Source organism: Rattus norvegicus, chromosome 16 (assembly GCF_021556685.1).
Source record: "Rattus norvegicus strain SHRSP/BbbUtx chromosome 16, alternate assembly SHRSP_T2T, whole genome shotgun sequence".
Classification (NCBI taxonomy): domain Eukaryota; kingdom Metazoa; phylum Chordata; class Mammalia; order Rodentia; family Muridae; genus Rattus; species Rattus norvegicus.
Window position 1 is genome coordinate 34,979,438 of NC_141549.1, and position 27,054 is coordinate 35,006,491.

A 27,054-nucleotide genomic window follows, 5' to 3' on the forward strand; every position below is an offset into this window, starting at 1 on the left:
ACTAATCCTGAGTTTATTAAGAAGTGTCATCGTCTCATGTTGAAAATCTCTCTGGAGGGTTTGGTGCCTTCTCTGAGGTTGGTTATTAGAGATTTATATCCTGAAATGCCAAACTGCATTTTTAATCTATCATTATAGCAGATTATCAGAACCAGAAATGACAAGATTTACTGCATGCTTCGCCATGCCTGAGTCTCACAGTGAGAGCTGCAATGCACTACACCATTCAGAGTAAATATGATGTATGAATGAATGGGTTTTCCTCCTCACTGAATAATTATGGGTTCCTCCTTCTTAGAACAAATTATTTTTATTTCCTCTGAAGAAGACTATGATTAATTATACAAAATTGCACTTGTCTTTAATTGAATAGTTTTCCTCCTTTCCTGTGCATCAGTGAGAGATTATATATTATTAACTAGCTAGAGAAGAAAATCTTTCTTGTTAGAACTGAACTCGGTTGGTGATAGAGACTGTGGAATTCTATGCAAGTAGCTATGCATTGGGCTTCTGTAGTAAGAAGGACCCACAGCAAATGCCCCTTGTGCTATAATCCTCACAGTTCTGATTCTATGTTGCTGGGAGTCCAGGCATATTACCCACATCTTACCTACAAGCATGTTTTTTCTAGGAAAGCATGAAATGAGAGCCAAAAGATATTGTTCACACAGGCCGAGGCATGAGGGGATACCTTGAATCAGGGTTTCTCAGCTTCTGTACTCTGGCTGGTTTGGGTCACGCAATGTCTTCATAGGGGGCTTGAACTATACAGGGCAAAATACATACCAGCATCTTCCTGCTGGATGCTAGCTGTGCACATGATGCGGGTGGGGCAGCCAATGTCAGCTTGACATTGTCAAACGTCCTCCAGTGAACAAAGTTGCTTCTGGCTGAGAACCAACACCCTGAACTGTCCCATCTGTTCCGGCTCAAACTAGAAGACTAAGTTCTGCTAGTTACTCCCCAAACCTGTAACCCTGTTCTGGTAATAGAAGCTGTGGTTAGGGAGGTAGCTTTCTAGAATCCAGGCCATAGTTCCCAGCCTCCCTAGCAGCTAACAGGATAACACTGCCAAGGTTAGGGTAATACGATTTAAGTGAAAATTCTGTCAGTAATCTGATCATATCCATAAAAATAAAGTCTTATTCTACTCCCTCCCCCACTTCCTGTTATCTCCGGGTAAATATGACTGTGAGAGATTGTACTGGTCTATTTTCTGCTTTTATTGCAAAATATGCAAGGCTGCTAGATAATAATAAATACCACGGTGAGAGTTTCTACCAGTGTATTTTCTGTTACTATAACAAAACACCCGTGGCTGAATAGTTTCAGGAATATGATACCGGAGCTTCTGAGCAGCTCTGGTGAGAAACTCGTGGCAGATGGTACCACAGGGCAGTACCCTGTGTAAGAGAGAGGGATACGGAATCAGACAGCAAGGGCAGGGCTACCTTACTATCTTCTCTCAAAATTTAATCCGAACACTATAACACTGTACAATTTCCTCTAAGGGTAGTACTCCCAATGGCTTCTCCATGGAATCAGACTCTAACAGGCACCACCAAGAGGTATAAAGATGTTCTCAGTGATATACTACTTGCCCAGTGTGTCTGAAGCCCTGGGTTTAAGCCCAGTATATTTAGATTCCTACATCATTTATGTTCACACACTGGGGATCAAGCTTCTAACACATGAGCTTTTGGTGACAGGCAGAAACTATGTCCAAATCACAAAACGATTCTACCTGCCACGAGAAGTAAAATCACACAGTGACTGTGGTAGAGCCATTGCATAAAGGGTCGCTGTTCGATATATAGAGGTAACAATATATCGGTTCTATGCCCTGAAAGAAGAATATCTTTACTCTTTCATTCTCCATTTTATATTCATTTTCATTATAGTAACAAATTTCTTTCTGATCCAACCAGAATTCTAAGAGAATTCATCTTCTCTCTATAATGTTCCAACCATGAGGGTCTGTATTACTCTATTTTCTGTGACTGTAACAAAACGCTTAAGGCTAAGCACTTTATTTATAAGACAAGTTTATGGAGGCTGGAAAGACGGCTCAGGGGTTAAGAGCAGTAGCTGCTTCTCCAGAGGAGGCAGGTTAAGTTCCCAGAACCCCCATGGCAGCTCACAACTGTCTGTAACTCCAGTTCCAGAGGATCTGCACCTTCATAAAGACACACACGCAGGCAAAACATCAATGCAAACAACAACCTTAAAATATCTTTTTTTAAACCCCGAGTTTATTTAACCATTTTGGAGGTTTAAGAGCATGGTACCAGCAATTGTTTCCCTCCAATCGGCATCTCCTAGCTACATCACAGTGTGGTGAAATGGTGGTTAACCCTCATTGTCATCTTGACTGCATCTGGACTCACATAGGAGGCACCTCTGGGAGTATGTGGGAGGGTACTGCCAGAGAGGCTTAACAGGATGGCAGACATTTCTGAATATGGGCAGCAGCAAACCATCAGCTGTGGTCCTGAGCTGAATTGAAAAGGAAAGAAAAAGCCAGATAAGCGGTCAACGTTTATCCCTCTCTGCTTCCTGACTGCAGACAAAATATACCTAGTTGCCTCCTGGCCCCAGTACTGTGCCTTCTCTGCCACGATGAACTGTATCAACTCAAACTGTGACCCAAATTAAAGCCTTCCTTCCTTCAGATGCATTCCTCATTTTCCCTCTAGCAATGGGAAATAGGAAATAATACGGTGAGTAATTTCATGGTGGGGCAGAATGAAAGAGGCCAGGTGGTGAGAGAGAAAGCCAGGATCATTTGGGGGCAAAGCTTGTTCTTTCTGTATCACAACAACTGCTCTAGCAGGAACTAACCAGGGAACTAACCCCTTCCAGGCAGCACTCACCGATGGCCTAATCACCTTAACAACTGGGCCCCAATCTGTGATTCTTCCAGTCCAGCAGGCCCTGCTGGGGGATCAAACGTCTAACAATACCCTTTGAGCAATACCCTCAAATCATAACCCAAACCTAACAAGCCCCGAGTTGGTGTTCTGGGAAACAGGAAAGCCAGAGGACTGTGTGTTCCTGGGGGAACATTTTCCTCCCTTCAATAAACAATGGCATTTCTCAGTTCTTCACGTGGACATGACTCCTGGGCTGGTGGCAGCTATCATCTTTGAACCTCCGAATACACTGATGTCAGGACGTCTTGTTCTGATTTGGATGAAGTCAATGACTGCAGTTGTCTTTTCTCTCATGTGTTGCTAACTGATGTGTGGCTGCTGGCTATTGGACCTGGATAAATTTGTAATCAATATTGCCATGCCAGCCCTTCGACAATGCTCTGGAGACTATAAAGAGGCCAATTATCTGTGTTCCCACACTCAGCTCAGGTTGTGTGTGACCTTTGTGTGACTTCTCCAAATATTTTGATGTACATTTGCCTATCTAAAAAGGTTTGGCACTGCCAAGGATGCAAATTGTCATATGCCTGGAATCCACGCACATGCAAAGTAGACGTGAGAGGATCAAAAATGCAAGGCCATTTTTGGCTATCTAGACAGCTAGAGGCCAGCCTAAGCTACATGAGATCCTATTTAAAGGATGGTAAAAATATAAAGTGTATTTGGGGATACTGGCAGTTTCTTATAAAACCAAACCAGTCCTTTCTGCACACTCTAGCAATCATTTACTTTGGGAAATTAATCCCAGGGAAGTTAAAACCTATGTTGACACACACACAAAATAATCGTCCCATGAATATTTATAGCATTTCCATCTGTTATAGTGAAAGCCCAAGGCCTATCCAAGTGTCTATGTCAAAACATGAAGGAATGGTTAAATGAACCTTAGCTTCATACAGTGGGACATATGAGCCAGCAATAAAAGGTAAGAGTGGGTTTCCTCATGCCTCTCTGGCATCTGGTCACATGGTGAGGGTGGGGGTGAGACCATGTCTATGGTCTGGCCCGAGGCGTCCAGCTGCCCGGAAACCAACCCCTGGTATATGGTGCTGCAGGAACTGGCCCCTGGGCCCAGATAAAAGGCCACCTCCACAGCTCTTGGCCAAGCCTAAGATCCCTTGCTCCAAAAATGGCTACAACTCGATATGAACCCGTGTCTGAAATTGGTGTTGGGGTGCCTATGAGACAGTGTACAAGATCCCCACAGTGGCCACTTTGTGGCCCTCAAGAGTGTGAGAGTTCCTAATAGAGGAGCAGCCCATCCATTTGCCTAGGAATTTCATGTAGTCATTGTTTTTAATAGCTGAGTAGTACTCCTTTGTGTTGATGTACCACATTTTCTGTGCCCTTTCCTTTGTTGAAGGGCATCTGGGTTCTTTCCAGCTTCTGGCTATTATAAATAAGGCTGATATGAACATAATGAAGCATATGTCTTTGTTATATGCTGGAACATCTTTTTGGTATATGCCCAGGAATAGTATAGGTGGGTCCTCTGGTAGTGCAATGTCCAATTTGCTGAGGAACCGCCAGACTGATGTCCAGAGAGGTTGTACCAGCTTGCAATCCCACCAACAATGAAGGAGTGTTCCTCTTTCTCCACATCCTCACCAGCATCTGCTGTCACCTGAGTTTTTGATCTTAGCCATTCTGACTGGTGTGAGGTGAAATCTCAGGGTTGCTTTGATTTGCATTTCCCTGATGATGAAGGATGTTGAATGTTTATTTAGGTGCTTCTTGGCCATTTGATAGTCCTCAGTTGAGAATTCTTTGTTTAGCTCTGTACCCCATTTAAAAAATAGGACTATTTGGCTCTCTGGAGTCTAATTTCTTGAGTTCTTTGCATATATTAGATAGTATCCTTTTATTGAAAGTAGGATTGGTAAAGATCTTTTCCCAATCTGTTGGTTGCCATTTTGTCTTATTGACAGTGTCCTTTACCTTACAGAAGCTTTGCAATTTTATGAGGTTGCATTTGTCAATTCTTGAATTTAGAGCCTAAGCTATTGGTATTCTGTTCAGGAAATTTTCCTCTATGCCTCTATGTGTTTGAGACTCTTCCCCACCTTTTCTTCTATTAGTTTCAGTGTATCTGGTTTTATGAGGAGGTCTTTGATCCACTTGGACTTGAGCTTTGTACAAGGAGATAAGAATGGGTCAATTTGCATTCTTCTACATGCTGACCTCCAGTTGAACCAGCACCATTTGTTGAAAATGCTGTCCTTTTTCCATTTGATGGTTTTAGATCCTTTGTCAAAGATCAAGTGACCATAGGTGTGTGGGTTCATTTCTGGGTCTTCAGTTCTGTTCTACTGATCAATCTACCTGTGTCTGTACCAATACCATACAGTTTTTATCATGATTGCTCTGTAATACAGCTTGAGTTTAGTGATGGTTCCCCCCCCCCAGAAGTTCTTTTATTGTTGAGAATAGTTTTTCTGCTATCCTGGGTTCTTTGTTATTCCAAATGAATTTGCAAATTGCTCTTTCTAACTCTATGAAAAACTGAGTTGGAATTTTCATGGAGATTGCTTTGAATCTGTAGATTGCTTTTGGCAAGATGGCCATTTTTACTATATTAATCTTGCCAACCATGGGCATAGGAGATCTTTCTTCTGAGATCCTCTTCAATTTCTTCAGAGACTTGAAGTTCTTGTCATACAGATCTTTCACTTGCTTGGATTGAGTCACACCAAGGTATTTTATGTTATTTGTGACTCTTGTGAAGGGTGTCATTTCCCTAATTTCTTTCTCAGCCTGTTTATCCTTTGAGTAGAGGAAGGCTACTGATTTGTTTGAGTTAATTTTATATCCAGCCACTTTGCTGAAGTTGTCAGTTGTAGTTCTCTGGTGGGATTATGGGGGTCACTTAAGTATACTATCATATCATCTGTAGGTAGTGATATTTTAACTTCTTCCTTTCGAGTTTGTACCCCTTTGACCTCCATTTGTTGTCTAATTGCTCTGGCTAGGACTTCAGCCAGTGAGAGATGAGGCCAGCTCTCCAGAATGCGGCATCCAGTGAGGGGTAGGGCTCCTCACTGCACAGCCCCTGCGCATCCATGTAGTTCCTGGTGGCTGTCCTAACCAGAGACACCCCATGTTCTCTTGTGCTGCTGTGATTCACCGACACTGACTCCTGAAGCTACACAGTCACTGACTGAGACATGAATCTCAGTGGCAGCTTGGGCTGGGACTTTACCATGGTCTCAGGTGACAGAGCTGGCCACTCACAGTCGTCTTCTCCTCCCTGTGCTCTATTCTCCAGTTCCATCTCTTTTCATAATGCTCAAGATGCTTCACTTCTTTCTCTCCCATCTGGCCACTACATGCTCACTCATTATAATGGGTACTGCTGCAGTCTGCCCACTTGCCTAGCAGGACACTGGGTGCCTTTCCTCCACCCATGCTGTACTGCAAGGTGTGGCCAAAGCAAGCATCTACGGCTTACCTGTGCCTTGTGCTGGAGGGCAGGTCTGTAGGTAGCATGATGGTCGGCAGATGTCTGTCTGTCTTCCTCCTCCTGGGCTGCCTTGGCTGGACTTGATTTGATTTGATTTTACTTTTATGAGTCCTAGGCATAAGACAACTTGGGCATTAAGCTAGGATGAACAAAGGAAGGCCATGTGCTCTGCTGCTGACTGACTGAGAACATCACCAACAATAAGGTGTCTCTTCGCCCAGGGCCGGGGGGGGGGGGGGGGTGGGTGGGGGCGTGGCCTGAGTTTCAGTCTTCCCCTCCCAAACAGATCTTTTCTGTTAGGTCACAGATTTAAGACAAATGGCTAACCGAGGTGCCTATTTAACAAATCAAAGTGGCCCCTAGCCTTCCGTCCTCTGCTACAGAGCCCTGGCTCTCCTTGGTAAGTCTCACCTCACTCCCTACCCTCAAACTCTCCAGCCTAGGGACTAGGCTGGACTTCTACTCTCTAACCTCTGATCCCAATATAACTTCAACCATTTTGGCTACCAGTCTCTTAGTGCATTTGGCCTCTTAGTCTCTGGCTCCCAGGTATTCTTTTTGCTCCCTCTCTTTCCCTCCCTCTCTCACCAGGGCCCCTTCTAGATGTCTCTGGCTATTTATCCTTCATATCTCCATAATACATAAGTCTTATGCTCCATAGGAATGTCCCCATGATGCTTGCAGGGCCCTGGACAGTAACGTGAGGGCACACCTTTATGGATAGATCTGACCCTTACAGTGGCCCACCTGCAAATACCAACAACATATGAACCCAAGGATTAGTCTAATACATCAAAAAGATCATCTACCATGATCAAGTTGACTTCATTCCAGAGATGCAGGGATGGTTCAATATGTATAAATCAATAAGTGTAATCTACCATATAGACAAATTGAAAGAAAAAAACATGATAATCTCATTAGATTCAGGAAAGGCCTTTGACAAAATCTAACACCTCTTCATGAAAAAGTTCTGGGGATACTAGAATACAAGCAGCATACCTCAGAAAATAGAAGTGATTTACAGCAAGCCCATAGCCAACATCAACCTTAAGTGGAGAGAAACTCAAAGCAATTCCATGAAAATCAGGAACAGGACAGGGCTGTCCACTCTTTCCATACCTATTCAATATAGAACTTGAAGTCTTAGCTAGAGCAACAAGACAACCAAAGGCCACCAAGGGAATCCAAACAGCACGGGAAGAACTCAAAGTTATCTTTATTTACAGATGGTATGGTTGTATATACAAGTGACCCTAAAAATTCTATCAGGAAACTTCTATAGCCCATAAACACATTTAGCAAAATAGGATACAAAATTAATATGCAAGAATATGAAGTTTTACCATACACAAAGGGATCGAGAAAGAAGTCAGAGAAACAATAACTCTCACAATAGCCAAACAGCAACAAAAATCAGGGTAACACTAACCAAGCAAGTAAAAGACTTGTATGGTAAAACCTTTGGGACATTGAAGAAAGACATTGAAGACGATATCAGAAGATACAAAGCTCTCCTGTGGTCATGGATAAGTAGGATTCAGAGTGAAAATGGTCATCCTACCAAAAGCATCAACATCCAACACAATTCCTCACAGACCTTTAAAAGACAGTTTTCAGCTACATTTGGAAACACAACAAACTCAAGATAGCAAACACATCCTGAATATTAAAAGTACTGCTGGAGTTATCACTGGCCCATCTCAAATTGTGCTGCAAAGCTATAGTAATATAAATAGCATGGTATTGGCACAAAAACAGACACATGATCCATGGAATTGAATTGATGACCCAAGCATAAATTCACATACCTATGGACACCACACACACACACACACACACACACACACTGGAAAAAAGACAGCATCTTTGACAAATGGTGCTAGTTGATCTAGGTGGCTGGATCGAGAAGAATGCAATAGATCCATACTTCTCACCTTCCACAAAACTCGTCTCCAGTGGATCAAAGACCATAAAGCCAGATACATTGATAGAAGAGAAAGTGGAGAATGCCCTTGAACTCATTGGCACAGGAAAAGACTTTCTGAACAGAATACCAATAGCACCGTCACTAAGAACAACGGCAGATAAATGGGATCTCATGAAACTGAGAACCTTCTGTAAGACAAAGGATACCATCACTCAGACGGAGTTGCAGCCTACTGATCAAGGAAATACTTTCACCAATTGCACATGTGATATCTAAAATATATAAAGAATTAAAAAATTGGACACCAAGAAAACAAATAACTTAATTAAAATGGGATACAGATCTAAACAAAATTCTCAAAGGAGAAAACTCAGTGGCTGAGAAGCATTTACAGAAATAGTCAACATCCTTAGCATTAGAAAAATGCAAATCAAAAAGTCTTTGAGATTTCATCTTAAACTTGTCAGAATGACTAAGATCAATTGAACATCAGCTCATGCTGTCAAGGGTGTGGAATAAAGGGAAGACTCCTCCATTGCTGATGGGAGTGCAAACTTATATAGCCACCATGAAAATAAGTGTGACAGTTTCTCAGGAATGTGGAATCAATCTACCTCAAGATCCAGCTATACCACTCTCAGTCATATACCCAAAGGATGCTTCATCCTACCACAGAGACATTTGCTCAACCATGCTCAGTGCCTCTCTACATAGTAGATGGAAATTGAAAACAGCCTAAATATCTACCAATAGATTAATGGATAGAGAAAACGGGGTACATTTATACAATGAATATTATTACTCAGGCGTTAAAATTGAGATTCACAGGTAAATGGATGGAGCTAAAAATTTAAATCCTGAGTGTGGTAACACAGACCCAGAAAGACAAATGTGGTTTGTATTCCCTTATATATGGACATTAGCTGTTAAGTCTTTGATAAGCATAATCTATGCAAGTACAGAAATTTGGTATAGGTGTATGGAGTAAGGGTCAAGTAATGAGGGAGGGATCTCCCTAGGAAGGGGAAATAGAGTAGATAGATATGGATTGATGAGAACAGGAGGATCAAATAAGAAGTGGGAGAAAAGGAGTAAGGCAGAGACTAGAGAGAGGGATGGCTAAAGCAAAGGGCCATTGGAGGAATTGTTGGAAATCCTATGTGGAAATACAGTAGACCTTTCCTAAAACATAAAGAAATATAAATGAAGGAGATGCAAATGGAACTGCCCAAATAGTGGAAAAAGCAGAGCCCCATCTAGACACCTCTCCACCACATGAAACTCCCAATACTGGGAACTGTGTGTGTGTGTGTGTGTGTGTGTGTGTGTGTGTGTGTGTGTGTGTGAGTTGTTTGCTAAAGGGGGCTAATGGGAACCCCCAAACAACCTAGGCTGTTGCCACAGCTATTGGTTGTTCTCCTCAAGCTGATGGTAAGGCACCATTGCTGGAGACAACAGCCACACAACTTCCTGAACATGGAGAAGTTGAGCTGGTGCCCGCCTAGAGCCTGCGCCCTAAGGCTAGTGTTCTTGGCACCAGAAGATAGATACTCTGCATGCGACCAAAGGAGAAAGGCAACCAACTCAGCTATAAAACCTTGGATCTGCAGTCGTGTCCTACCTTCAAGATGCACTGGTTCAACTGTGACAGGAAGTTTGTGGGAGAGACCATTCAAGATCTGACTGGATTGAAGACCCACCTCATGAGAGAAAATCCATTTCTAACTCTGCTTGGGTGGCCAAGAATCTGAGTCTAAACATTCCAGAGACCTAAGAGAAACCAAATACTACTGTTCTACTAAAGAAACACAGCAATAAAATGGCTCCTAATGACATTCCTCTGTACTCAGAGACCATTGCCTTGCTCAGGCACAATCAGAAAAGCTTCCTCCTGAGAAAGATGTCAACAAATGCCCAACAGCCAGACAATGAGCAGAGAGTGAGAGACCATGGATCAAACACTCAGTTGTAAAAGGGATGTCTCCATGAAATCCCTTCCCTGAGGAAAAGTGGAAAGAGTCCAAGGGACAGAGGGGACAGAGGACACCTAGGAAACACAGCAGGACCAGTGCACATATGAAGTCAGAGAGAGCGTGGCAGCATGCACAGGCTTGCACCAGATGGGGTCGCAGAGCTGAGAGAGGAAGTGGCCACAAGCCCCACCCCTAATACAGAAGCTGTCACCAATAGAACACAGTGGCTTTTTTTGGAGGTTCCTTGTCTCAAAATGTTTGTCAAGATTTTTTTGTGTTTTGTTTGTTTTTTTTAACCTTACAGGTCTTTTGCATATATATTATGGCTTGTGATTTTTTTGCTTTTATGAAATTTCTGTGTTTGTGACTGTGTGTACTTCTGCATCTAGATGTGTTTTGTGTGTCTCTTCTTTGGCTCCTTTTCTTCTGTCTGTCTGTTTGTTTTGTTTGTTTTACACTATACGTTTATCAGGTTTTGTTTAATTTAAATTATTTTCTTCTTCTTCTTTATAAGCCTGTTTATTTCCTAAACAGAGAAAGAAAGGGTATGGGTTCAGATGGGAGGTGGGAAGAATCTGGGGGAAGAGAGAGGAGGGAAAACAATAACAGAACATACTGTATAAAAAATCTGTTTTCCATAAGAGAAAAATGTAAAAATCGAAAACAGTTTCTAGCATGAAAAGATTTTGGGAACACCCTCAAACAACAACATATACTGTATGATTCCACTTACTAACATCCGTGAAATTTCAGAAGTGTGGAGATGGTGTCAGAAAATAAAATACAGAAAACCCAATGAAGCCAAACATAGCAGTACATGCTACACATCTCAGACATCTCAACAAGAGACTCAGAAACCTGAGTCCAGTCTCAAAATACAGGAAAATGTGGAGGTAGAGAACTGAGTAGGGGCTAGGGACAGGAATACTGCAGTGAAGTGACAGAGCTGGGAGGGTTTTGTATCAATGCTACTGTTCTGAGCAGAGATTGGAATGGTGGTAATAGGCCTGTGCTGATAGAAGTATAAGGGGGTTATAGCTCAGCAGAGGATCATTTACTGAGCATACCCGAGGCCCCAGGTTCAACTCCTAGCACCATTTAAAAAAAAGACCCACAGGACTACAAACGTACACATATACAAATGAGAACATAGAAAAACTACTGACACTGCGTGAGTCTCTCTGGTCTAGTTAACATCATCAGCCGATGACAATACACGGGCTTCTTACTTCGAGCCATGATTATATAAGATGCCACAACTGGAGGAAGACAGAAGAGCACACAGAACTCATAGTTTTGCAACTCTCTATGAGACTATAATTGCTTCGAAATAAAGGGTTTGGTCTTGGCTTTAAACTTAATCTTAATGATCCAACAAAGAAACAACGGATGATCCAGACTTTCTAGTCTGACTGGAATCTCCATTCATTTTTTAAAAACTTTCTCACACTGATAAGGAGCTGGTGTTGGAGAGCAGGATATCACCAAAATGAGCAAGGACTCGGCCACTGAGTTCCTGCCTAAAGGGTTTGCATTCTGATGGATATTTTACTGTGTTCAAATTAATGTAACTTAACAAGAAGGAAAGGAAGGAAGGGAGGAGGGAGGGAGGGAGGAAGGGAGGGAGGGAGGGAGGGGGGAAGGAAGGAAGGGAGGGAGGGAGGGAGGGAGGGAGGGAGGGAGGGAAGAGAAAGGGAAAGGGAGGGGAGGGGAGGGAGGGGGAGGGAGGGAGGGAGGGAGGGAGGGAGGGAGGTCCTGATTCGGGCAAAGCTCTGTCAGGTTTATAAGCTGGTACATTGTTTTTAGTTCTGCCCAGGACCTGTCATGTGGAGACAAACATGTGGAGACATTGAAAGTATTCTGGAAGCACTGGTTGGATTACATACAAACTGAAAGGTCACATATATCTTCTTTCTGAACGTAGCCTATCAGTATCAGACACACATTAAAACTGAGACAATGTTGCCGTCTGAATGAATACTGAGCAAGGAAAATTTAACGTAACACTTCTTGGTTCCCGTTGCATTTAAAAATATTCACTTGGATTTATCACGCCATTACATTCGCATGGCAACGGTGTTTCTCAGAGAATTTAAGAAATAAGAAGTGAGGGCTGGGGATTTAGCTCAGTGGTAGAGCGCTTACCTAGGAAGCGCAAGGCCCTGGGTTCGATCCCCAGCTCCGAAAAAAAGAACCAAAAAAAAAAAAAAAGAAATAAGAAGTGAAACGGTGGGTGCTGTGTCTCATTTATTTGAAATTGTGTCCTAGGATTAAACCTTTCGGGAATAGGAGCATGCTATTTTGGGGAGATGGTTGTTTATTTGGTACCATATTTGCAGAAGAAGCACATTAAACAAAAAGAAAAAAAAAAAGGCTGAATGACAGCATCAATTTAAAAGCCCAAGGTAGCCAACTGTGAGCAGAGCTGGATCAGAAAAGACTGTAATTGTGAGCATATTTCACACTGTACAAACTGGTCAATTCCTTATCTTTAAGAGTGGCTGCAGAAAATGTCAAAGCTCCAGTTTTATGTCTCGGCTGCCACTGATCCTCTCCTCGTGCAGTGTGACTCACATCCTGTAGCAACTCCCCGGGTGATGAGAAAGCCTTTGTAGGACATCAATTCCCAGGACTCAATTTTCTCTATCAGATTGTTGCGAATAAATCTTATTTTATATCTCAGCTCATAACCTGCAGTGGAAATGCTTCACTGTGCCTCCGTGTTCTATTGCTGTGTTTAATGCCACGGCTGGGGACTTGATCATCAACTCTCCAAGAGACACGGGAGATGGGGATGCGACTGCCCTTCCCCCACCCTGGACCCCCCCCCCCAGCATCAACCACACATAAAGGTAGTCAATCACCATCATCATTGTCTAGACATAGCCAATCAACTGGCTTAATGACATGGGAAGTAGGTTGCTGGGGAGGAGGAATGGCGTTTTAACAAGACAACTCCCATCAAACCGCAATTTATCCTTCACAGCACATTTAATTCTTCTAGAAAGTTATCAGACTCGAAAGTGCCATTCTGTAGATGCTCAGCACCTCTTGCCCTGCTGAGTCTCTCCACCAACTCAGGGGAAGCGCAGACACATTCCTAACGTATTTAAAACATCAGCTCTCATCAACCTCACTGTTGGTGGGTTTGGTAGTTTGTCAGGGAGGGGGGTCATTGACACATTTTCATGGAAATGACTGAAGTTCAAGAGTACTGCTTCCTGCCTGCTTCAAACCCGAGACGTGCACCCCCATCTCCCCCTGATAAGGAACTGAACAGAGCATGACTCTACCTACCTCCAGGTCTCACTTGGTCCTCTCAAGTGCACGGCATCTGAATTCTGCGTGGGGTTGCATTTAGGTTCAGCTACAAAGGCAAAAGTTTCTCAGGGGCTTGTCCCCACCGTGGTTTCTGCAGATGTCTCTGGGGATCTGGCAGGGGTGTTTTCCCCTAAAAGAGGACACAAGGAAGGCTGTAAGCCAGACTCACAGCACCCAGGCTTAATCCTTGGTTTGTACGAGCTTTGTAAGATCTGGCTATAGATCATAACTGAACAGAATGCAAAGTCGAAGCCACAGACGCATCCCTTAGTTCTCCCTTAATGAGACTGCACCGCCTTTCGCAAGCTCTCTTTCAATGAGAACTACGCACGACCTAAACCCTCTGTCACAGGGCTGTCGGGTCTCTTATGCTGGGGGATTCTTGATATTCCTCACATTCTCCTTTCCTTCATCCTAGCTTAGTCGTGTGCTGCTGGAGATCAAGCCTAAGACATCATTTGTGTTTTACTACTGCTCTATCACAGGGCTACATGCCTGGCCCATGGCTATTTTGAGAAGGGAGTTTGCTGTGTAACCCAGGCAGTTCTCAACTCTCGATCCTTCTGGAGTCCAGCAATTGCAGATGTTGCCACCAAGTCCTGCTCCTTTCAGCTATCCCCACCCGTTCTCCTTTCTCCACATACCCCCGACTCCTCTGTGTTCCGGCTTCACAGATCTTTAAACACACTCTCGATTTAAACGGAATCTGAAAACCCATACTACACATGATTCTTTTGAGTTGGATATTTGTAGCTAAAGCCAGGAGTTCTGCTCAGCAGTCAAGAAGGTTCACAAGGGTTAATTGCTCAGACTGGGGCCCTAGTTTACTGCTCAAATGCCTGCCTGACACATGAAAGGACCTGGGTTCTACCCTCCAGCTCTACAAAAATAAATATATGAAGGACCGGAGAATCTGCTGATTGCACTGCAAATAAAGGTGCTCCCCGAAACTTCGCTTTCTTTTCTCTCCTTAAAGACTTTGTATGTAGAAGCATGTGCACAAACACGGTTGTAAACCAGACAGTGGTGGTGGTGGTGAAGGGGTAGCCTCTGCTGCTTCATTCAACGCTTATCCTATATTAGGCCGTCCCCACTTTGGCCTCTGAAAGACCTTTGTCCAGCCAACATGGGGATCTCAGCTCCTCCTCGGGGCTAGGAAAGGAGACTGCCTCCAAAGTGGCTCTCTTCTAGAAGAATTTTCACAAGGGCTGCAAACAATACAAACTTCACCCCAAAATGTTACTAAAAATCTTTTACCTCAGATACTGAGTGCTCTGTGGACTCCTTGTGGGAAAACGACTGGCCCTCTCACGGGGAAATTCCTTTCCCACGCCTTCTTATCCTGCACTAAGTACCCGACATATTGACTTCTCTGGCTCCTTAATTAAGTCTCTGTCAGGTTGTCCTCCCTCAGTTTAATAACATCCACCCTGTCATCAACATAAACATCCAGCTTATCTTCTCAGCAGGTAAAATGAGAAAACTGCTGCCCTCTCCCACAGCCTGTGTGCTTTCTGCTGGGGTCAAACACCGTATGCACACACCTTCCTCACAACCAAGTTCTTGTCTCATTTTATCCCCCATGTTTCAGGAAGATTCTCCTTGACCCAGTGATTTAATCAGTAAAGAGATTGGGGGATGGGAGGCTCTCCTTTCATATCCCAACCTCAGGAGAGACAGCAATGTGCAGAAAAACACCTGACAAGAATCCACTGGATGTTGATTTGAGAGTTGGTTTTTCCTCACAGTCTGAGGGGACACCATCCATTGTAGCGGGATAAGGACAGCAGGAGCGTGAAGTGGCTGCTCACAGTGTTAAGCTCCAGGAGGCAGAGAAGGAACAGGAAGTAGGTCCAGTTGTAAAATCCGGAAGTCCGCCTCCAGTCACCTACTTTCTCCACTAGGGCTCCGTCTTCTAAAGAGTCCATGATGTAAACAGCAGGTACCAGCTGGGGACAGAGTGCTCAAATACATGAACCTATGGGGCACATGTCATAATCAAACCCAAGAGCAACATAGCTCTTGTCTTTTCTAACTATGAGAAAGTTTTCTGTTTTGGGGTGTGTGTGTGTGTGTGTGTGTGTGCTTTTTTAATATAAAAATACCCCAGGAAGTGTATCTCTGGTGAATCTTCAAACAGTAATATTTTCTAAGATGTCAAATATTCAAGCTCTGAAGATCTCAAATTTTTAACTTTTAAAGATTTGGATTTACCCACTGCCACAAGCACCCCTTGCACACACCACAGGAGGGGTGCAGGGAGAAGGGCTTCATGAATCGAAGGCTCTTTTATGAGACAGTAATTATTCTCACCTGTTATCGTCCCTTCAAACCCCTGAAGCACACAAGCTGCCCTCTCATTTTCTGATCGTTAATTGTTCCAGGCCCAGAGGGAGCCCCACATATCAGCGTCTTCAGAGACCTCCTTCCTATTAGGAGCACCCCTCCCTTCCTCTGTTCTTCACTCTTTCTTTGTTTTTTCAGGTGAGCCTGACCCACTGAATCCCTCTGATTTTCTGACAGAATCTCATTGTCCATACAGACTCTTTATTTTAAACATATTGTATACTTCTTTAATGTAAACACTGGCATTGCATGGCGTGTTTAACTTGAGCTGTGCCTACATAAAGTCAAGATTAACCAGCCATGGCGAGAAGGCCAGGGGAAATGCCAGGCAAACACTTCAGCACTGAGCTATGTCCTAGGTTTTAATTTCTTGATTTTGTTATAATTACTGTTTGTTGTTTGTTTGAGAGCATTTTCTACATAGACCTGACTGTTCTAGAACTCTATATGTGAACCAGGCTGCCTTCGAACTCAGAGAGATCTACCTGCCTCTGCCTCTGCCTCCTGAGTGCTGGTGGTTGTGGTGGTTTTTTTTTTTTTGTTGTTGTTGTTGTTTTGTTTTTTTGTTTTTGTTGTTGTTGTTGTTGTTGTTTTTAACAGAACCCTAGCTGCCTAACAACACAGATAAGCAATGAGGTAGAAGTGTGAAGGATATAATGGTAAACAGATCCGATGCCTGTGTGAATGTTTTAATGCTGACACACTGGGAAACTGTGGTATATCAAAGGTACACTAGGAAGCAGGATATTATAGTTTGACATTTTCAGGTTATACAAAAAAATAAAAGGAGAAAATAAGGTACTGAAGTTGGATAAATGTACTGATTTGCTTATCATCCAAACAATTCCGTGGTTTCTCTATGGAACTAGCTAGAGACTGGGTCAACGTGATTTGTTAATTTGCTTCAACCTGTCAAAGAATGTAGTGTGAAGCCCCCAGAAAGTGTTGCAAACAATTTCTGAATTCACTTCCAAACTAGCCAGAAACAAGTCTCCTATGGTTTGGGGGAGGGTGCCTGCTAACTCCTGCTGACTGTTATATGGGTCAAAGTCATGCAAAGAAATAGAAGCAGAAGGCAGAAGAATCAAAAAGCCAACTAGGAAACATGGATAGATAACATCGGTTGTCATAAAGAATATCTGGAAATATAAACCCCTTGGTTCCTGGAGACTCGATTATATTGGAAGTTCCAAAATATAAACCCCTTGGTTCCTGGAGACTCGATTATATTGGAAGTTCCAAAATGGCAGCCTCTCGTATATGAATTATGAATAAATTATTTTTCAACGTTTTTTTCAACAACAAATGGTAAGAAGTTGTCTTTTCAATATGTTCTCTGAGAGGCTTCCTGGGGATCCGTACTGTGTTCCCCAGTAAAATTTAGCTGCAAACTGCCACTCTAGGCAGTGGTTGCCTTCAGCTGGGATCAAGTACCAACTCAAAACCAGGCCCTGCGTTTACATTCTGAAAGACTGTATTCCAACAGTGTCCTGAGCTGCTAGAACTGCAGCCTAGTCGGTGGTCTGTAGCTCACACGTACCAACCTGCAGGGCGGGGCACAGACGTCGAGTCCATCTCGAACCAGCTAAAATGGAGAATTCTCTTCTTACACACCTTCCCATCCTATCACCTGACCCCCAAACCGAAACATCGCCAAGCATGTCTATGCACACTCAGAAGCCTCGTTTGAAAATCACACGAGGAAGTTGGCAGATTAAAAAATTAAAAATTCCCCTTCAGAACCTTCCGTTCATCGCTCCCCTTTCTGGTGGATTTTCAAATGCAAACTATTGTCACGGCAGCTCCACAGAGACAAATCTGTGGGATGTGATAATAACGAACCTTTAAACATCCCACTGAGAACAGAAACACCCGTCTATCGGCACCTCGGCCCCACCCCCACCTCTTATCCCCAACCACCTCCCCTCCCCCCGCCCCCGAAAATGAGGGTACCTGTATCTGCCAGTGTGGTTTGAGAGAGATTAATAGTCTCGTGCTTTCCAAGTCTCTTTAAGCTTCTCTGTAGGATGGTGCCAGCAGAAAACAAAGTACCGTTTCCCTTCGGGCAGAATAATTAAAACAAAATCTCCCGAGTCCCATCTCCGCGCGCGTCTCTCAAACCGATCACGCGGTGATTTTTAAGAACAGAGCGGCCGTGTGTCATTTATTTATAATCGCTTTTCATTGTTACAGCAGGCCATTCACACACATCACCTCCAGGCACCAGAGGACTGTTAGTATTCATTAGGGAAAGGAAACAGTCTTTCTTGCAAATAAGCAATTTGATTGCTTCAGGAATAGGCCTGTAATTACTGCAGTTCTGGGATACGTTATTGTTAATAAGATTTAAAAGAAAAAAAAAGGCTTTCTCCAAATCAGAGAGGCTCTCTTCTACCAGAGACTGTAATTAAAAGGGTGACAGTGCTTTCCTGTTCCCCAAGATAGGATTGGCACCAAACTTCAGGTACTAGGTCAGAGATATTCCCTCTACCTTACATTTTCCTGAGCAGATCGACCATTAGATATTAAAAGCAGTCCTGTAGTGGGAATGTAGCTTAGGTGGTGGGGTGTTCGATCCCCAGGACAAACCGAGTGTGATGGTACACACAGGTAATTTTAGCCCTTGGGAGGTGGAGGCAGGAGGATCAGAAGTTCAAGGAAAGTCATCTTTGGCTATATTTTTGGAGTTTGAGGACAGCCTAGAATACATGAAGCCCTTCTCAAAGAAAAGGGGAGGAGGGGACAGGAGAAGAGAAGGGAGGAAGAGAGGGAAGGGAAAGAGAGAGAGAAAGAGAGAGAGAGGGAGAGAGAGAGAGAGAGAGAGAGAGAGAGAGAGAGAGAGAGAGAAACACTATCCCACAAGGAAAATTCAGATCTAACTCTCCTACTCACACACACGATGGGAAGATCTACACCCCACCTAGTGTAAGGGCCAACAGTACCCACCAAGCTGCTGAATTTCAATTTGTAAAAGCAGAGGTTACATGAGAATCTAGATGGATGAACACCTTCAAGAGAATTACAGACTTTAAATTCGACAAAAACAAATTCACAACCTCTTAGCAACGAGGCACTGTCTTCTGTCCGTGCCTCGGCTCAGTCCATCTCATGGGTTCATTGAGCCGACAACACTGGTTTCCGGTTCCAGCCATGGCCACCTAAGCCACCAGCCTTTCTGTTCACTGGTTGCTTGCCTTTTGCTTTATTTATGTGCATTTTTTTTTTAAGATAAGGTCTCACTATGTAACCCAGGCTAGCCATGAATTCATGCCTGCCACCTTTCTCGGTTGTATTTAATGTCACCTGTCATTTTGACTGGCTGTTTTTGCACAGTCCTCTTAAGTTACAGCTATGAGGAAGAAGGATAGAGCCATATTGCCTCTCCTGTTGCTAGCCATTCAGGAAGCAGGAACTTCACCCATTCGTCAGGGAAAATGTAAGGTGGTGGTGGTTCTGTTTGGTTATTAGGATGGTTTGCAAATGCTTGGCCCGGGGAGTGGAACTATTAGGAGGTGTGGCCTTGTTGAAGGAAGTGTGTCGTGGTGTGAGTGGGCTTGGAGACCCTTCTAGCTGCCTGAAAGAGACAGTGTCCCCCCCTGACTACCTTTGGATCAAGATGTAGAACTCTCAGCTCCTCCAGCACCATCCATGCCCGCCTGGACATGCTCCCACCTTAATGATAAGGGACTGAACCTCTGAACCTGTAAGCCAGCCCCAAGTAAGTGTTTTCCTTTATTAGAGTTGCCTTGGTCATGGTGTCTGTTCACACCAAATGAACCCCTAACTCAGACAGTTGTACTCAGAATTTTCCTGAGGGACACTGTGGGGCAGTTCAGTCATGGGCACCTGCTGCAGTTTAAAATTGCTTTCCAGAGGTTGGGGATTTAGCTCAGTGGTAGAGCGCTTGCCTAGGAAGCGCAAGGCCCTGGGTTTGGTCCCCAGCTCCGGAAAAAAAGAACCAAAAATAAAATAAAATTAAATAAATAAATAAATAAATAAATAAATAAATAAATAAATTGCTTTCCAAACAGAGACTTCTCCCGTCTGTACCTCACGGAAGCTCTTTTTAAGGAGAACAAAAATGTTCATTTTAGCACAGATTAGAAGCTTGCCTGAGTCTGTGGGCTGGGGAAACTGCCCTTTGCATACAAACAGGCTGTGGCATGCTCCAGAAGCCATGCTCTCAGGCGCTTTCCGCTACAGCCGAAGTGACAATGTGGCCGTTCTTATCTACTGCTACTTTCCAACTCTAATGACCAAAGACATTCCCTGGAGACACAGGACAGGAGACACAAAGCCACGCCAGTTCAGACTCTGGAGGAAAGTGACAGGAGCCAGCTGCTCTCTGTGATCACACAGAGAATCGATAGAGAGATACTGCAGTGTTGTCAAGGGCAAGAATCCTGTGGGCTGGAGATGACAGTATTCCAGAATGTGTATATGTGTGGTGGGCAGGGAAGGGAGAAGGGGGTTTCACAGTGTAGCCCCAGGCTATCCTTAAACTGTAGCTTTTCCCGCCTTCATGTTGAGTGTGCTGGGACCACAGGCACCATCACCCCCAAACCAAGAGATTCTTTTTTAAAAATTACTCATTTGTTTTTATGTAATGTGTATCAGGGTTTGCATGCCTGGTGCCGGATGAGGTATAAAGAGGGTGTTAGATTCCCTGAACCTGGAGTTATAGATGGTCATGAGCTGCCCTGTAGGTGCTGGGAAATGAACCTGGGTCTTCTGCAACATCAGCAAGTGTTCTTAATTGCTGAGCCATCCTTCTAGGAGTCTAAGTAACCCCCATGCTCACTCCCACCCCAGCCAAGAGGCTGTCTTGGTTGGTCTCTCTCCTCTTCTGTCCTTGTAGCTCCATTTCTGGTACTAGAGCCCAGCCTTCTCTTCTTCTCTATCAGCACGACTGAACATGGCTGAACTACAGCTAATGGGCCCAGCTGTGAGTCCATGGATAAACACAGGTCTGCTCCCCAGTCTGTCTGTCTGTCCATCTGTCTGTCTGCCTGCCTGCCTGCCTCTGTCTCTCTCAGTTATGGTCTCACTATGTAGTCCTGGCTGGCATGGAACTCTGTGAACATCAACCCAACCTCAAACTCACAGACATCCTCCTGCCTCAACACCCTAGGTTCTGAGATTACAGACATGGATCACCATGCTCAGCTATCACCACAGTTTTACTTTTGGGAAAAATAATCTGATTTGACCTGTTACAGTCAAGCGTTCACCCTTTGCCCAATCCATTTGAAGTTAGTTATGTAATGTAGACACACTCTCTAGGAGACAACTTGTATGAACTGGCCCCTCCTGTCCATTGGATTGCCAGAATGCTGACTTTTAGCGAAGACGCCCTTCGAAGAGTCTCACCATTGTGCTCACCGTTTCTCAAAACCCGGGTAAATTCAGAGTAAACGATTTACCGACATTGTATGATGGACCAGTTTTGTGGACTAGTTTTGTATGTGCATCCAGACATGACGATCAATTTACACCATAAGAGATGGAGCCCCAGGCCCTCAATACAGGAGGACGCTGCGGGGTATGAATGGTGATGTTGTTTTTGGCTGGTGCCTGTGCGCTCATTTATCTGAGCTAACTAGTCTTGAATGCCCAGGTGGATTATGTAATAAGACTCATGCATAATAACAAGATCATTACCTCAGCTGGCTAGTTATAACCACATATCCTCTAGTTTCAGAGAACACTTAGCGAGCTAATTAGTAGCATTCATTACCCTCCTGGTCCCACAAGAATGATTCATGTAAGTCCTAGCAAGCCAAATCCTGGTGATATGATTAGGAACAAAGGGAGCCTAGGGCTAAAGAGATGACACCAGAAGGAGACTGCCTCAGCACAGCCAGAGAAGGCAGTTGCTATAGACACTTGCTTGAAAGCGTGTGCTGGCCCTTTCGGGCTTCATCTTTAAAATCTTAGTGTCCGACCCCTGGGTTCCTTTGCTTTCTTCTGGCAAAGACCACGACAGGACGTATTTGTTACTTTCTTTGTGCTGTGACCAAGAGCCTGACAAGAAACAACATAAAGGAGTAAGGGTTTATTTTGGCGTACAGTTCAAAGGGAATAGCCACGGAAGTGGGGTTGGCATGGTGGCAGGAGCATGGGGTGACTGGCCGTGTTGTACCCACAGTCAGGAAAAGACAAGAGGTGGTGCTGAGCAATAAGACCTCAAGGCTTACCTCTTCCATCAAGGCTCCATTTTTAAAGGTTCTAAAACCTTCCAAAACCGCACTACCAGCTGGGCACCAACTGTTCAAACCCATGAGCTTTTGGGGGTCATTTCACATGCAAACCACAACACAGGTCAATTGAGGGTGCATTTAAATGGCAAAGCCACCTAACTTCAGAAATAATGGTGACAGTGCTTTCTAGTAGATGTGGAAATCCAGCTGCCCTCTTGTCACAGTTTCCAAGAGCTCCATTTCGACACGTATGTATCCAGGTTTATCTGAAACTCATGGTGCCAACTTGCCTGCAACCTGAAGGCATCTTTTCCTGGCTTCTTTCTCAGCCTTCTAATTGGGACACTGCTCTCCACAGTGTGTTCTTTCAAAAAATCAAGTTGTCAAACCAATTGCAGCAAGAGCTGGCAAGGATGTAGACAAAGGGGGATCCTTTACACACCGCTGGTTCCCACCGAGCTAGTCCAGCTATTCGAGCTAGTCCAGACACTGTGCAAGTCACGTCTAAAAGAAAGATGGCGCTTCCACGTGGTCATGTGACCAGCTGTACTGCTCTTAGGTGTCTCCTCAGCGGAGTCCAGTACCACAGAAATATCTGTGCCCATCAGTGTACAATTCACAATAGCTAAGCCATAGAGCTGGTGTAGGAATAGATCACACACACACACACACACACACACAGGAGAAGGAATGTCGTTTTTCACTCATAGAGAACAAAATTATGTTATTTGCAAGAAAATAGAAGCAATTGGAGGAACTTACAGTAAGCAAATTAAACCTGTCTCAAGAAGACAAACATCCTATGTTTCTCTCACATGTGGGCCCTAGATATTTTTATAGATGCATAAAACCATTATGCATATATGACACTGAAAATAGTTGCAGAAATGCCTAGGAGGACAAAGGGGACAGACATGAAGAGTGAGGGTGAGGTAGGAAAGGCTGGGGGTACTGGGAATATGCATGGTGTCAAATAGATGCGTGTACAGAAATGTCTTCATGCAGTGCAATACCATGTACAGTCAATATGACGTACAAATACAAAAGTTTTTTTAAAAATACAAAGTGAAATTGGAAGTGAAACCCTGACACAGTTTTGTCTGGAAAGTTCCACCGCTAAGCACCACAGTTATTTCTAATAACTCCCAATTTCCACAGCAGTTGGTTGGAACCTGAGTCATCTGGTTATGCCTGTGCCCCTGTCCCCTACTTTCTTCACCTTTTGCTGGTCTCTGCCTCTCAACCTGTGAGGGTTGTCCTTATGACAGGGCCTTGGTGAGTAGGTCATGCTGGAATCCAATTCAAGATATTGAGCATGCTTAGCAAGAGCTCTACCTACATTCCCAGGTCTAGACACTTTGCCCCAGCACTCTGTGTGGCTGGTCCCTTTCTCATTAATGTCTCATGTTTAAGGTCCAGTCAGTGATGCCTTCTCTGGCCTTACTGCTGTAGTAGAATGACCTCGTTCCCATTTTCTCCATAGCTCTCAGGAGCTTGTCTTCCTAACACCCATGATTATAATACTTATATATTCTCTTTTTTTGTGAAGCAATAAAGCATTTATTGAGATCTTATAATTATAATTTAGGGAGCATAGATTCCAGTAGAAACCTTTTCTTGGTAAGGAGGCATTTTAGAGGGTGGGAGGAAGAATGTAAGTGAATGATGTAGATTGCTCATCCAGAACAATGATGGAGGATGTTTACCTCCATAGTTAATTCTTGGACAAATATCCAGGTTGAACTGTACCATAGTTCTAGTAATGACTTCGGTTTATTCAACTAGTATAAAGAGTGGTAGGCAAAACCATTAACCACAGCTAAAATGGGTGAGGGAATGTTTGAGGAGACAGTCTATTCATGTTACTCAAAGCATCCCTGATAATCACACTGCATCAGGAGATACCCAACAGCTTCCACTGTTCCCAAGCGATTAAAGTTATGACTAGAAAGAAAGTGGATTTCTGTGGAATGATGAAACCTGGCGGGATGCATTATACCAAGGAGGGCACAGCATTCAATGATCAGTATTCTTTGCTAAAAAGGCTTCACCTTAATCTAATATTGAGAAAACAGTTCAGCCTTGATCCATAGTTGTTCCTTTAGCATACAAACTCCTAGATGCTATGAGTAGATATTAATGCTGATAATAAAAGACTAAAGTAAAAGCATCTAATATGGTCAATGTAGTTAATTATAGCAATCTACTACTGAGAAATGTGTAATATATTCATGTGTTGTATAAAATGTGAGATGATGGCTCTCTGATGTATTTGAATGTATTAGATGATAAAAGTGAGTTTTACCTGTAGGCATACATTTTTCTCAACCTACTTTAATAAGGTTTCAACCTCCCCGCTAGCCCATCATGCACCAGAGATAGTAGAAGAGAAAAGTTATTAGGACATGGGGGAATTGTTTAGAAATAGTTCTTCAGGGGCAAGCCCAATCTTGGTTGGGAAGATATGAGCAGCTCAGTCCAGTAGCAAACGCCAAATCTGAATTAGCAGCTGCAGTCCCGTCCTCTCAGCAGGCAGACACCACATAAGAACCAGCAAGGGCAGTTCACTCCTGAAGAAGCTGCAAAGCTGGCCAACCAGCCTGAGGCCACAGAAGGAGCCGTAAGAACCTCACGAGAAGTTCTTTAGGGAGTTTCTTTCCATGATATCCCCACAAGCAGAGCTCAGCAGAACAATGTAAGGTGAACAATGCTTGAGCTTCCTCTGTCTTTGGGGTCATATTTATATTCATCACGTGTCCTTTCCCGTGTCTGCTACAGCAAAACATCCTTTCATCTGTGTGTCCCAGCAAAACATCATTTGACATAACTGACTTTCCAAGAAACCAGAAGTTTCTACTCTATCCAAAGAAACATATTATATTAACTGTTTTACTTAGGATTTCTATTGCTGGAACAAAACACCATGGCCAAAAAGCAAGTTGGGGAGGAAAGGGTTTATTCAACTTACACTTTCACGTTGCTATTCATCACCAAAGGAAGTCAGGGCAGGAACTCACACAGGACAGGAAACTGGAGGTGGGAGCTGATACATACACCATGTAGAGGTGCTAGTTACTGGCTTGCTCCCTCCAGCTTGCTCAGCCTGCTTTCTTATAGAACTCAGGACCACCAGCCCAGGGATGACACCACCCACAATGGACTGGGTCCTCCACCACCACTAACTAATTAAGAAAAGGCCTTATGGCTGTATCTTATGAGCCATCTTCTCAATCGAGGTTCCTTCCTTTTAGATAGCTCTAGTTTCTGTGTCAACATAAGACCAGCCAGCACAATTACCCTGGGGAGATTGTCATATCTGGGTCATGGTGTTTTTCACATGGGAAGTTGAAACAAGAGAACCAAGAGTCTGATGCTAGCCTGAACTGTTTCAAAGACAAAAACAAAACCAGGGTCAGTGGGTTCTGTCAAGCTTGACAACCTCATCCCCAGTGTGCACATGGCAGAGAGAACCAGCTCCCACAAGTTGTCCTATGACCACCATACACAAGCTATGGCACACATACACACCTCTGCACCTGTTGTGTTTTAGAAGAAGAAGATGGAAGGAGGAAGGAGGAGGAGGAGGAGAAAGAGGAGGAAGAGGAAGAAGAAGAGGAAGAAGAGGAAGAAGAAGAAACCAGGGTATGTTTGGTAGAGCCAGGTATGGTGTGGGAGAAGGCAGTGCTTTTGTGGGCCCATGCTGAGGCATCCCTTCCCCCTGAGGGACCAGCCAACAATGATGGTGTAGTATAGAATAGAGTTTATTCAGGGCATGGGGAGGGGAGTTGAGGAGGGAGTAGAGACAGAGAAAGGCAGAGAGAGGGGGGGTTGAGGGGAAAGGGACTGAGAGGGTAAGAGAGTAAGAAGATAAGAGGATAAGAGAGGAGGGGGCAAACAACCCCTTTTATAGTGAGTCAAACATGCCTGGCTGTTGCCAGGTAACTGTGGGCAGAGCCTAGAGGGAATGCCAACTGCACCTGCGGAGGTCAGAATATTTTGACCTTCAGACAAATGTTTCTGGGGTGGCAATAGCACACCTGAATAACCATGTCCTGAATGAACACAGGTGTTCTGATTATCCATACTGTGTCTGAAAACAGTCACCGTGGCTTATTTTTTTTTTGAAGAAATTATTCAATTTTTCATCTATACAACTTTAATTAAAACAACATAATCTGAAGTCTTTTTTTTTTCATCTTTATTAACTTGGGTATTTCTTATTTACATTTCGATTGTTATTCCCTTTCCCGGTTTCCAGGCCAACATCCCCCAACCCCTCCCACTCCCCTTCTCTATGGGTGTTCTCCTCCCCTTCCTCCCCCCATTACCACCCTCCCCCCAACAATCCTGTTCACTGGAGGTTCAGTCTTGGCAGGACCAAGGGCTTCCCCTTCCACTGGTGCCCTTACTAGGCTATTCATTGCTACCTATGAGGTTGGAGCCCAGGGTTAGTCCATGTATAGTCTTTGGGTAGTGGCTTAGTCCCTGGAAGCTCTGGTTGGTTGGCATTGTTGTTCATATGGGGTCTCAAGCCCCCACCATGGCTTCTTAAGATCCTGTACTTTAGTCAGGTCTCATTTGCCCCAACAACAAGGTAGCTACTATCCTACACCTGGAAGGGCTCATTCACCTACTGCCCTGGAGGCCGAGACAGTCGGACAGGTTGAGGCCCCTTGAATATCTAGTCCCTTGCAGTTCATGATCATGAATTCTCTTTGTTAACTCACTGAGCTTAAATGGATCCAGTAAAAACAGGAATTATCTGTAACGCTCCTTTTGGTCTCACATGTTCAAACACATGGTAGCCACATGGTGCTGGTGACACTGTTTGGGAAGGCTGGGTCAAATGACCCTCCTTGGATCATCAGAAAACACAGCCATTTGCATTACA

General features: G+C 43.9%; 1 protein-coding gene and 1 long non-coding RNA gene across 2 annotated transcripts; one reads left to right on the plus strand and one right to left on the minus strand.

The window, feature by feature from the left end:
* Positions 1 to 27,054, plus strand: part of Erich1 (glutamate-rich 1) — a gene marked incomplete at its 5' end in the record, with an annotated part of 52,793,804 nt that overhangs the window by 4,108,878 nt on the left and 48,657,872 nt on the right.
* Positions 1,864 to 18,209, minus strand: LOC148000516 (uncharacterized). 2 transcript variants are annotated; one of them, XR_015640304.1, is made up of 5 exons: positions 17,917 to 18,209; positions 15,316 to 15,595; positions 13,594 to 13,747; positions 6,382 to 6,504; positions 2,225 to 2,496 (listed from the first exon to the last, which is right to left on the minus strand). It is a non-coding gene; the product is annotated as an uncharacterized LOC148000516 (long non-coding RNA). The 2 variants fall into 2 exon arrangements; XR_015640303.1 differs by lacking the exon at positions 15,316 to 15,595 and having other exon boundaries at positions 1,864 to 2,496.